This window comes from Mixophyes fleayi, chromosome 2 (genome assembly GCF_038048845.1).
Source record: "Mixophyes fleayi isolate aMixFle1 chromosome 2, aMixFle1.hap1, whole genome shotgun sequence".
NCBI classification, from domain to species: domain Eukaryota; kingdom Metazoa; phylum Chordata; class Amphibia; order Anura; family Limnodynastidae; genus Mixophyes; species Mixophyes fleayi.
Window position 1 is genome coordinate 327,105,817 of NC_134403.1, and position 12,225 is coordinate 327,118,041.

Sequence of the window (12,225 nt, forward strand, 5' to 3'; positions counted from 1 at the left end):
ACTAAAAAATTCAGCCATTATAGACTGTACAATATTAATTGACATGGAGAAAGACAGTTTGGTTTCTGTCTCTCTAGGCCCCCCTCCACTTGTATAAAATACCAAAAAATTCAGCCATTATAGACTGTACAATATTAATTGACATGGAGAAAGCCAGTTTGGTTTCTGTCTCTCTAGGCCCCCCTCCACTTGTATAAAATACCAAAAAATTCAGCCATTATAGACTGTACAATATTAATTGACATGGAGAAAGACAGTTTGGGGTCACTCTGTCTCTCTAGGCCCCCCTCCACTTGTATAAAATACTAAAAAATTCAGCCATTATAGACTGTACAATATTATGAAAAATGGACAAAGCCAGTTTAGGGTCACTCTGTCTATGACACCCTACCCTTAAGGATAAATTGCCCTAACAGCAGCCTTTCAAGATGGTATGTGATATGGAAATGCCACAAGTCCCTTTCCTCTTTGGGGGTAGATTGCACCCTACACTTACATAGAAAGTTTTAAAAAGATGTTATCGGCATCATCTTCAGCTTCATCCTCACCCTCATCAGTGTGTACGTCATCATCACAGACTATCAATTCATCGCCGCTTGAATCCGCCATTAGAGAACAGTCAGTGCTTGGATGTCTTGGATGGTGAAGGCCTTCCTCGTGGAAGATGTAGTTCATTTTTATAAACATCATTTTCTCCACATTTTTGGGAAGTAACCTTCTACGGCGATCACTGACTAAGTTCCCTGCTGTGCTGAACACTCGTTCAGAGTACACACTGGAGGGTGGGCAGCTTAGGTATTGCAAAGCAAGTTTGTACATGGGTTTCCAAATGGCCTGCTTTTCTTCCCAGTAAGGAAAGGGACTGTCTGACATTTCCATATCAACTACCTCTTGAAAGTAATCCTCCACCATCCTTTGCATGTTTATACTCATATTGGATGGACTTATGGGCAAAGTGACACTTTTTTTTGAAAAATCCTTCAAACCAGCCCAGATGTTAAATTGTTCTCGTCTGCCCCCTGTGTCTTCCCTGCTTCTTTTTTGGAAATTTAATTTTTTACGAGCAACAGCTTGAGAAAGTGAAGGAGGACACGTCGTCAAGCCGAGGCCCAGTTCAGCGGCCAACTTGCTGAGCAATAGCTCCTTGCAAAAGTTCACATCTCGCTCATTTACAAGTAAAGACTCAATGTAGGTTTTAAACCTTGGATCAAGCACAGTGGCCAAAACGTACTGATCCGAGTTCAAGATCTTAATAACTCGAGGATCATTGTGAAGCGAATTAAGTACTTGATCGACAAGGCCAACATACTTTGCTGAATTGCTTGCTTTCAGCTCCTCCTTCATTTTCTCAAGCTGCTTTTCCAATAGTCTAATTAAAGGAATGACTTGGCTCAAACTAGCAGAGTCTGCACTGACCTCACATGTCACAACTTCAAATGGTTTCAGCACCTTGCACAGCACTGAAAGGATTCCCCACTGTGCAAGAGTGAAATACATCCCCCCTCCTTTCCCAATGTCATGACTTGTGCAATATGCTTGGATGGCTTTGCGCTGTTCCTCCATCCTCTGAAGCATGTACAGGGTGGAATTCCACCGAGTTACCACCTCTTGCTTAAGTTGGTGGCAGGGCAAGTTAAACTGCTCTTGGAGCTGCTGTAATCTCCTACATGCTGTGGCTGAATGCCTGAAATGGCCTGAAATTTTACGGGCCACCGAAAGCATCTCCTGCACCTCACGGTTATTTCGTAGGAAGCTCTGCACCACCAAGTTGATGGTGTGAGCAAAACAGGGAATATGTTGGAAATCACCCAGCTGTAATGCTCGCACTATATTGTTGGCGTTATCTGAAATGACATACCCTGGGGAGAGTCCGAGTGGTATAAGCCATGCATCAATCACATCTCTCAGTTTGCGTAACAAATTGTCAGCCGTATGCCTGTTAGTGAAGCCGGTGATACAAAGAGTGGCCTGCCTGTGACAAATGTTACGTAGTGGTGTACATGCTGCTGCTGTTCCTGCTGGTGAAGGTGAATGACCAACCCAGTGGGCTGTCACAGTCATATAGTCTTTGGTTTGGCCACTTCCACTTGTCCACATATCTGTGGTTAAGTGAACAGTGGGCAGAATGGCATTTTTCAGCGCAATCTCTACATTTTTACACACTTTTTGGTATAGTTGTGGAATAGCTTTACGGGAGAAATGGTGTCGCGATGGAATTCTGTAACGCGGACACAAAACCTCAATTAACTGTGAAAAACCAGCTGCGTTTATTGTGGAGATTGGACGCAGATCTAACACTAACATTGCAGCCATGGCGTCTGTGATTCGCTTGGCGACTGGGTGACTGCTGTCATATTTGCTTCCCCTCGCAAATGATTGTTTCACAGTTAATTGCTGAAATGTAGGACTGCTCATTTTATTCACCTGCCTCTGGGATGACGATTCACCCCCAGCAGCAGCAACAGCAGCAGCAGGACTAACGCTTTCTTCAGAGGAATCAATAATAGTGCCGGAGTCATCCAGCCTTAAGTGGGATGCCGGGCTAACTCCGAGCGCTACTGAGGATATTGATGAGGATGGTGTGGTGGGTGTATTTTGTAGCCGTCGGTATGTCGGTGAGCGGAGGGTCTTAGCTGATGAGGGAGTGCTTGTATTCTTTTGGGAAGAACTTTCAGCTTTTCCCAACACTTTGCCATGAACTCTCGTTAAATGGCGTAACATAGACGAGGTTCCAAGATGGTTAAGGTCCCTCCCTCGACTGACTGTGGCTTCACATACACTACAAATGGCTATACAATTGTTGTCTGGATTTGGGTAGAAATAATTCCACACATAAGAAGTGGATTTTTTTGTTTTATGCCCAGGCATGACAATGGCCTTTTTCTTGTCACGTGCCAGAACTGCTGCCACTGGTGCAGGACTTACACAAACAACCTCATCCTCATCAACATCCTCATTAGCGCCCTCGTCGCCTACACAAATCTCCCCCTCATCCTCTTCTAATTCCAAAGTGGCATCCTCAATTTGGGTATCACCGGCTACACTCGGGCTATTAAGGCACACATCAGCAGAATGCTCACGATTAGACATCCCACTGTTGGATGGACTCTCCACAGGGATTGTTGTCATTTGTGAATCAGAGCAAATATTCTCCTGTAATGCCTCACTGGTATCTTGCAGCTCAGCTTTGACGCGTAACAGTAGTTGTGCACCAATTGTAGCCTGGGTAACTTTTTGGGATCTGCCACTAATAGCCAAAGGTGAAGGCCTCATTCTCTCTTTGCCACTGCGTGTGTAGAATGGCATGCTTGCAATTTTTTTTTTATCGTCACTTAACTTTTGCTCAGTTACACTTCTTTTTCGCTTCAATACAGTAATTTTTTTTTTGGTTTTTGTTTTTTGCACTAATTTGAAAACACTCTGTTGTTTGACATCGCCTTGGCCAGATGACGTACTGGGAACACTAACATCAGGACTGGTGACAGAACCTGGTTGCTCATTTAGATCATATGTGGACTGCTTTGAATCCATTCTGAGCGCAAACCACTGGGGAGTGCTAAAAATTATTGAGTAGATACTGCTGACAGATATGACTTTTGACAGCCAGAAATATTAATGCACAATTATGGGGGACACCCCAAAAACACTGAGGTGTGCTACAAATTATTGAGTAGATACTGCTGACAGATATGACTTTTGACAGCCAGAAATATTAATGCACAATTAGGGAGGACACCCCAAAAACACTGAGGAGTGCTAAAAATTATTGAGTAGATACTGCTGACAGATATGACTTTTGACAGCCAGAAATATTAATGCACAATTATGGGGGACACCCCAAAAACACTGAGGTGTGCAACAAATTATTGAGTAGATACTGCTGACAGATATGACTTTTGACAGCCAGAAATATTAATGCACAATTAGGGAGGACACCCCAAAAACACTGAGGAGTGCTAAAACTTATTGAGTAGATACTGCTGACAGATATGACTTTTGACAGCCAGAAATATTAATGCACAATTAGGGAGGACACCCCAAAAACACTGAGGAGTGCTAAAAATTATTGAGTAGATACTGCTGACAGATATGACTTTTGACAGCCAGAAATATTAATGCACAATTATGGGGGACACCCCAAAAACACTGAGGTGTGCTACAAATTATTGAGTAGATACTGCTGACAGATATGACTTTTGACAGCCAGAAATATTAATGCACAATTAGGGAGGACACCCCAAAAACACTGAGGAGTGCTAAAAATTATTGAGTAGATACTGCTGACAGATATGACTTTTGACAGCCAGAAATATTAATGCACAATTATGGGGGACACCCCAAAAACACTGAGGTGTGCAACAAATTATTGAGTAGATACTGCTGACAGATATGACTTTTGACAGCCAGAAATATTAATGCACAATTAGGGAGGACACCCCAAAAACACTGAGGAGTGCTAAAAATTATTGAGTAGATACTGCTGACAGATATGACTTTTGACAGCCAGAAATATTAATGCACAATTAGGGAGGACACCCCAAAAACACTGAGGAGTGCTACAAATTATTGAGTAGATACTGCTGACAGATATGACTTTTGACAGCCAGAAATATTAATGCACAATTATGGGGGACACCCCAAAAGCGCTGGGGAGTGCCAAATATGAAGAAAAAATAATAAACCTCTATCCTCCTCTCTGCACTAGCGATTTTGGTTAGAGCAATTGCAAGAACAATATGGTATTCTCTGTCCCTGCTCTAATTAGCCTATGACTACACCCTGCTCTCTCCCTCTGTCAAATGGCGATGGATTGCTGTGGAGGCGTGTATTTATAAAGTTGAAGTATCGCGGGAACCGAGTCCCGAGATCCGACGACGTCACAATGACGTTCGGCCTCGATTTGGATTCGGAATGGGCGGGAGAGTACCGAGCTGCTCAGCTCGGTACTCGGATACCCAAAGTTCGGGTGGGTTCGGTTCTCGGAGAACCGGACCCGCCCATCTCTAGTTGTTATACTCATGGTGGGAAGTTCTCTTGGACTGCAGGCATCCCTGGCATGAAAACTAGATGACTTTGCTAGTTGGGGAAAGAACAGCGGGTTCAGTAAAACTTACTAGGTAGATTTACCCTTTAAGTTTTATTGAATTTTCGTACTTTTCTTCTTTCTTCTTACAGATGGAGTGCAAAAAGTGAAAACAGGAACATAAAAAATATCCATCTAATTACAGATAAAGAATATGTACTTTTTTTTACTATATTACAAAACATGTAAAAATATCTGTAGTTTTAAGAATTGTACAACACATTTTTCACAAGTCCTTTTTCTTTCTTTTTTGTTTAATCAACTTTATTAAATTTTTGTAAATACACAAAAAAAGACAACAATATGAAAGCAACCAAAATACAGTAAAAGAGAAAAGGGAGATGGAACAGGGAGTAAGAAGGGGTAGCATGAGCATAGGAAGGTCATATGGGAGAGGGAGGGGTAAATACAGGCACACGTTAGCAATTCTGTACAGTTAACAAAGAATATAATATAGGCAGGCCCGGCGCTCCCATTAGGCAACCTTAGGCAGTTGCCTAGGGCGCCGGGACCTGCAGGGCGCCGCTGACTAGATTTTCTAGAGAAGTGCAGCGGCGGCGGGGTTTTTCATCTCACACATGATCACTGACGTCATTAATAGTCTGTCCGGCGGCGCCTCAGTGAAGTATCACACTGTCTGTCACTGACCGCACGATCTCCAGCATAGATCTGTGGAGCTTGAAAAGATAGAATGAAGCGAAGTTGGAATCCAATATCACCTACAGTAGAGCTTATATGAATTTTCTTTCATTTTGAGATCAAAGTCCCACGCTAATTCTTGGGCGTCTTATTGCTGTTGGTTGTGATTTAACATTAAGTTATATAGAGTAGAAATGAGCCCTTTGGACGATGGATTATGAGCTATTCTAGTGGGGAGGTTTGATCAGAGGGCTCGTGTTTGTGCATGGAGTTATAGATATTTTGCAAAATGTTATAAATGTTGTTGTGGGACAAAGAAAAACGAAACCTAATTTCTGAAAACTTTTCGGAACAATCTTAAGGGGGCTATATCTAGGAGGAAATGCATGTTATGGTTGATTGTTCCACAAGGGAACTAAAAGTATATGTAATGATCTTACTTGGTACACTCTGATCCAGTGGTCCCAGATTGAGAGGGAAAAAACTAATGTTGGTATTGTTTTAACTTCTGCCGGCCAGTTCTGAAGTCTGAAGTTTGGACAATCAGCCCCCATGCTTGGTTAGACTCTTTGTTGAGGAGTGTGTGTATGCGGGGGGGCGGGGGGGGGGGGGGTAGGTGCACATGCCATTAGACACACTGGACTAAATGTGCGGTGTAATAATAATTACACATATATTGGGGATTCCCAGTATAAAAAGTGCTCATCTTCAGTTTAGGTTTCCTAGTTGCCCAGATCAATTTTGAAAAAGATTGTTGGATGTCTTTGAGAGTTTTAGTGTTTGTCATAGATATAGAAGCTTTTGAAGAGCTTAATTTTGATGGCCCAATACCTCCAAACCAGGATATGGTGAGCTTGCTCCATTGCGCCAAATCTGATTTGATTGAATCTATTAATTGGGGTATAATGGCAGCATATAATTGGTTATATTACTTTCTTAGGTATACTCCCTTAGTTTGTCAGCAGAAATTATAGTTTGTTTTGAGAAAAAGTAATTTGTCTGGAGGAAAGTTAAGGTCCAAAATTTCTGATTTATCAGTGTTTATTCTTTAATTCGAGATTTAGCTATAGCCTTGGAAATCACTGATTAAATGAGGGAGTGTGATGGACTGTCTATCAGCATATATACCTATTTATAATCCCAAGAGCCAACAATGAGGCCTGAGATGTCAGGATTTTGGTTGTTCCATGACTGGTGCAAATACTAAGGGAGACAGGGGATTGCCCTGACTTGTGCCATTTCTGATCTGAAATTAGGAGGAAAATAACCCAGTTGCTAATATTGAGACAGTTGAGTTATAGTATAATGCAGACAATCCTCTACAGAAGGCTCCTCTAATTCCCATACTTGCATGAAATTCCATTATATGGAGCCGCTGCAATACTAGTGAAGGCTCACACTGAATAGTGCCATCTAGGGGATGCTTCTTTCGTTTGTCAGTGGTAACATGACAGCATTGCAACAATAGGCTGTAAGGGGCTCTCTCCTGATGGCGTGTTCTGATTGCACACCATTAATTTAAATGACAGATAGTGCTTAGCCTCCCTGACAGTGATAGCTTTGTTGTTGCACTCGTGAAGCCTGCTCTATTCTTCCACTGATTAACCGTTGCCTGACATTTGCCTGTTTCTGAAACTCCCTGTCTGCTGCCCGTCCTGACCTTTGGCTTTGTTACTGGACCTCCTCGCTCGCTGTCCTACCTGACCTTTGGCTTGTCTCTGGTTATCCCTGCTTGCTGCCTGCCTCAATCATTTGCATTCTTCTCGATTATTCTTTTATATCATCAGCTGTGCTACTTCAAAGTCCCCCAGTTTAATCCCAGTCGCAATACTCTTTCGCTATTTGGCATTTAAGATAAATTCCTACTACACTGAACTCAAGTCTTTTGGACATCTAAATACCTGTGAGAATATAGCTCTCTACGGGAAAGGCGGCTTGCTATAGGTGAAAACGTCTTGTACACATTGGTTCTATTTGGTGTCTAGCAGGATCACTTACAGCCAAGTTACCCTATCCAAAACTTTTTCTGTGTCAAGAGAGTAGCTTGTCAGGAGTAGCTTGTGATTTATAACATGTATGATGTTAATGATCCTTCTGGTGTTCCTCTGATTCTGTTAGGAACAAAGCCTGCTTGAGCTGGGTGGATTAGGGCTGTTACGACCAAGTCCAATCTGTTTGCTAGGATTTTTGCAAAAAGCTTTAGTTCTATGTGTTACACTCTGCCTGTATTTTGTATGTGGCTGCAGTACCTCAATTCCACCAGAGGTGCTGCTGTTTGCCCCTGAACTTTGCACCTCTCCTGTAGGAATTAATCTCCTTACCTCATTAGTACCAGCACCTTTTTCATGGCTTCATATACCTGCCTCAATCTGTGTTCTGTGTAGTTCATTGTTTATACCTGGCTGGTTGTCTCCTCCTTATCCCTGTTCCAGTTTTGCTTTACTGCTGTCTGATCTCCTGTTGTGACCCTCTGCCTGATTACCGGACCCTGCTTGTTTGTCTGTTGTCTTGACCTCTGCCTGATTACCAGATTATGCTTGTTCGCTTGTGACCCTGACCTTTGCCTGGTCACTGGGCTCAGCTAATCCGTCTGCTCCCCTGGACTGCCTCATGCCTCTGGCATTCTGGAATCCTGATCCCTGCCTCTTTAGTCTGGTGCCTCGTGCCTCCTGGCAACTGGGTAACTCAGTCTACTTGTTCCTGCATTTAAACTGTATTTGTCATTGCTTGGAACCTGTTTCTACTGTGGACTATTCCTGCCATTCATCACACGTGTTCATATTTGTGTATTGGAGTATACCTGTTTATTCTGCTACCTTAAATCTGCATATTCCATGAACTGAATCCTTGTTCCCATATTTTGCCTAAATAAAGACACTTGGGGCTAGATTTACTAAGCTGCGGGTTTGAAAAAGTGGGGATGTTGCCTACAGCAACCAATCAGATTCTAGCTTTCATTCATTTAGTACCTTCTACAAAATGATAGCTAGAATCTGATTGGTTGCTATAGGCAACATCCCCACTTTTTCAAACCCGCAGCTTAGTAAATCTAGCCCTTGGTTTTTATAATTCTGTTGCCACTTCCTGAATTCACTAGGAATCATAACACTATGCTAAGGAAAGAGATTGGTCTATAGTTGCCTGCATCTTCAGGATATCGCTCTGACTTACTACCCTGTCAGCTCTCGTGGTGGCCCCGTCAAACCTTTCACCTCGCATTATTGAGTTGAACAGGCCTACCAGCATATGAAGCAGGGCACGTGCAGATTTCTTATAATAAGCGGCAGTGAAGACATATGGAGCTGCTGAGTGTTTAAGTTCTTTTAATGCATCTGAAATCTCCTCAGCAGTGATTTCTTTGTTGAGAAATTAAACTTGGGCACTGGCCAGGTGAGGAAGGTGGAATGACTGCTGAAAATCATTTATTTTCTGTTTGGATTGTTGTGAGTCTTCTGCTTCAGTCAAAAGGTTGTAAAGTGCGGTATAATAATAATTCCAAAATTGGTCTGCTATCTTCTTTGGATCAAATGTTTGGAAACCATCTGTTCATTTGAGTGATTTAATCCTGTTGCACACTGTGTCACGTTACGTAGTATCTCTGTCGTAACCAGAGAGGGTCTTGGCTGCTTTTTTGGAAAGGATCCGATACAGAATTTTAATGTAGGTTGGTTTTTATGGGATTTTTGTTGTTCAGCTGTCAAGTTGGAAGTTTGAACTACTAATTATTTGATGCGTTTTTTTTCCTGCTTTTTTTTATGCACAGCAAAACTAATCAGAACTCTGCATATAATACTCCTATGAGCCATGAGGTCTTGGGTGAGGTGTTGTCCGCTCTGTAGTCATTAATCACTTGGATAATCTCCCAAATGTAATCTTGCTTAAGTATCAGGGACTCACTAAGACGCCAGTGGTGTTGACAAAGTGGTTGCATGGTCTATTAGAAAAAAGTCTATACATGAGTACTGGTTATGTGAGGTAGAGATGTGGGTGAGGGCTTTACTGGTAGAGTAAGCCACTAGCCAGGTATCATATAGATTACTAAGACTGAATTATAAGTTTATGAGTCATTCTGTCATGACCTTGATAAGCTCTACTGGTGACTGAGCGGTCTAAATATGGATAGAGAATAGTATTCAGATCTCCACCTACTATAGTCATGCCTTGGTTTGTTTGCTCTAAGTTCTGAAAGAAGTCTATGTAGGAGGCATCCTGTTGCACATTTAGGGCATATACTGAAGCCAATCTGATGGATGTCTGGTTAAGCGTGGCTGTTACAATGATAAACCTGACTTGTTTGTCAGAAATGTTTGTTTTCAATTGTTGGTGGAATACTATGATGTGTTAAGATCACAGTGTCTCTGCGTTTTGCATTGGCCATGGAATACAATTCTTGAGGATATGACTTAGCAAGGGAAGTGTGTAGGACCCTGAACTGTGTTTCCTGCAATATAATTATATCATGGTTTTTGTTTTAAAGTATTGCACAGCCATTGTGTACATGGTAGAAGAATTGAGACTGTTAAAATTAAGCAAATAAATATGTAGCAATCAAATGGTTTGCAGAGTAAGTCATAGGTTACGTGCGATATGGTAATAAGATGGGATGTTTCAGGAGAGAACATGCATACAACAGGAAAATCATTGTATTTTACACAATAAGTACAATAATAATGTCTTGAGCAGATGTTCTAGAGAAGGGGGTCGTCTTGTTGATTATAGAAGGGGGACCTGTTATACGGTGGTATACCATACCACTTCTCCCACTGCTTTCCATTCATTACATTTTCCATACCACAAACTTTTATATTTTCATACCACTGTAAAGGGGCCTTCCTGTTCTAGAGTGGTCCACCTGCCAATCACATCGCTTCTTCAGCAACACTGCTACACACAATGGTTCGGTCTAGAGGGTAGACAGCAACAATTACTCAGGGGAAAGAGGGAGTGTCCTAGGTGATGGGCAGGAGTAGAGAACCTGCAGTCAATTACTTATGTCGACACCTCAATTTTGTTCAGGGCCTGAGACAGCAGATATTCATGATAGGGAAGACTCCCGCTGAAATATCTTATGTCTCCTCTTAATGGTTGTCTGGGACTCCCAAGAATGGTGTCTAGGAAAGGGGCGAAATCCAACAACCCTGCCACAGGGTTTTCTACCCTTAGAGTGCATGGGAAACCTAAGGGTCTGAATGAAAATGCCTAAATATATGGAGAAACTTCTTCTAATGGTTATTTCCAGCAGGATAACGGATCATGTCACAAAACATATGTCATCTCAAACTGGTTTCATGAACATGACAGTAGGTTCAGTGTACTGCAATGGCCTCCACAATCACCTGATCTCAACACCTATCAGGATGCGATGGAACTAAATATGTATATATATATATATATATATAGGTATTGTCTTGAATTGTATTGGGGTTACCATCTTCTGGGGTAGACAGCTGCACTTCTGACAGATCAGCCAAGGATATCACACCAGTCAATTATTTTGGTTTAACTAGCCACAGCTATTTTATTCACCATGTTCAAAACAAACAAAACATAAAGAAAGGTTCGTAGCCTTTCTGGCTTCTTACTAATGTACAGGACGCTCCCTCTCTCTCTCTCTCGAGAAGGACCTTGTGTCCCCACACACAAAACATCTACACTTACTGGTCACTAATTTCAGGGTCTTTATAGGGATCTGGCCGGCGCCCCAAGTAGTGAGATATTAATTGAGATGCCTTGCAGAATTTTACCAGCACCACGCAGGTGCAACTCCTTATTACCAGCAAGTTTCTTGGTAACTTGGAAGACCCGGAATGGGTCCACCCTTCTCTCTCGATTCACACCCCAGGGACCATTAAACCGGCTCTTCCTGTAGTCGACACACTCTTTTTTTTTGTGTGGGAAGGAGTTTCCCCTATATCCCTGGGGTTTTAAAGCATACAAGACAGAAAGGCTTGGGCATATACCTCTGCCATTCACCACTTGCCCAGTGCTTTTGTCACATATTCCCTCCCCCTCTCCCTTGTTTTGACCTGTGGACCCTAAACACCCTTCTATTTCTTCCCAAAAACTTTTTAGCTGTGGAGTGGGTGAGAGGCTACTGATCCTTTTGGAACAAAAGGAATAGCAGTTATGGAGGGACTGGGGTAGCTGACAGAGCTACTCTATCTTTCCACAGTTTTATAAAATTTCACGGTAGATCCGTTCCAGCTTTCTTTTTCCTGGTGCGTATACCTTAACAAAGAGTAGTTGCACACGCAGACTTTTATAATGAGGCCTGGGAACATGGTACTGACACTCAGGGCAGGATGCACAGTAGTCAGATAGATCTTTATGAACGCCTGGCTAGAAACACCGCTGCAAAGTTCTATCTGAGTTTTCTTCTACCTCTAGATGCCCTGCAGTTGTGAAACCATGAGCCAGGTCTAACACTGCTTTTCTATACACTTTGGGAACTATCAATTGTTCCAAAACATCTTCTCCTTTTTTGTACATTTACTACAAAAACC